Source organism: Myotis davidii, unplaced genomic scaffold, assembly GCF_000327345.1.
Source record: "Myotis davidii unplaced genomic scaffold, ASM32734v1 scaffold428, whole genome shotgun sequence".
Taxonomy (NCBI): Eukaryota; Metazoa; Chordata; class Mammalia; order Chiroptera; family Vespertilionidae; genus Myotis; species Myotis davidii.
Window position 1 is genome coordinate 725,738 of NW_006299834.1, and position 1,238 is coordinate 726,975.

The 1,238-nt window shown below is 63.9% G+C and overlaps 1 protein-coding gene across 1 annotated transcript in view; it reads right to left on the minus strand.

The window, feature by feature from the left end:
* Positions 1 to 1,238, minus strand: part of MPPED1 (metallophosphoesterase domain containing 1) — a 78,328-nt gene that overhangs the window by 7,600 nt on the left and 69,490 nt on the right. The window lies entirely within an intron of this gene.

A 1,238-nucleotide genomic window follows, 5' to 3' on the forward strand; every position in this document is an offset into this window, starting at 1 on the left:
CACAACTGCCGGCGGGGGGCGGGGGGGCGGGCGACACGGTCCCTCGACTCAAAGAATCAGGCAGGCGGCAACACACGTTGACTTGAAGATGAGAGAGAGAGGGAGAGAGGCTGAGGCAGTGAGAGAATGAAAGGAGAGGGAGGAGGAGGGGAGGGGAGGAAGGAGAGGAGAGAAGAGGCGGGAAGTGGGCAGGGAGTAGGCTTGGGGCAGATGCCTGGGTGGTGACTTGAAGATGAGAGAGAGAGGGAGAGAGGCTGAGGCAGTGAGAGAATGAAAGGAGAGGGAGGAGGAGGGGAGGGGAGGAAGGAGAGGAGAGAAGAGGCGGGAAGTGGGCAGGGAGTAGGCTTGGGGCAGATGCCTGGGTTTTAGGTCCCGGGACCTGCAACCCACTGGCCGTGTGACCTTGGGTAAGTCATGTGCCCGCTCTGTGCCTCGGTTTCATTCAGCGACGCATCCACCGGCAGCTGGGCTGGCACACAGGCGTTCCCACAACAGGCGCTGTGTGCTGTGTGTGAAGGGGGTGTGGGGAGGCAGCCGGGGAGCAGGACCCCCAAAGATACTGTTTGGACAGATGGACTGAGGGATGGAAAGGAGGGAGGGGAGGTGGGGAAGGAGGACACCAGCCTGCCCCAGAGCCCCACTACAGCGACCCACGCAATGGGTGTGATCAGCAGGCTTCGGGTGGGGCTCACACAGCCCCACTGGTCGTGTGACCTGGGTTACAATCTGCTGCGTTGCCCCTAAACCCTACCAGGGCCTGGGACTTGGGGGTCCTCCATTTGAAAACAGGGATAGCAAAGCCTTCCGCTCAGCACTCTGTGGGCACTGGCTGGGCGCCTGGCACATAGTAGGGCAGCTCCTTCCTGTACAGGTGTGTGAGCGAATGCCTCCAGCTGCACTGGGCCCCTCCCGTCTGGGACGCCCCCCTCTCCCTCCCTTCCCTGCCTCCCTGAGACCCCGTTCTGTGGTCCCCTCCTCCGCCAGCTCCCAGCCCCGCTGACAGCCTTTGTCTCTGCCTCTGCTCTCGGGCTTCCGGAACCCCTGAACGTGTCCCACTGGCTGGGGCGTTCTGGGCCCTCTACCCGGTGGCCTGGGAGCCCTGGACGCAAGCTCTGCCTCAGGTGCCCCCTGGTCAGCGTCGCCCAGGCCTAGCCTGGCCCCCAAGCACCAAGGGAGGGCTGGCAGGGTCAGCAGAGGCTGTGGTGGGAGGAAGAAGCTGGTCTGGGCAGCACTGCCAG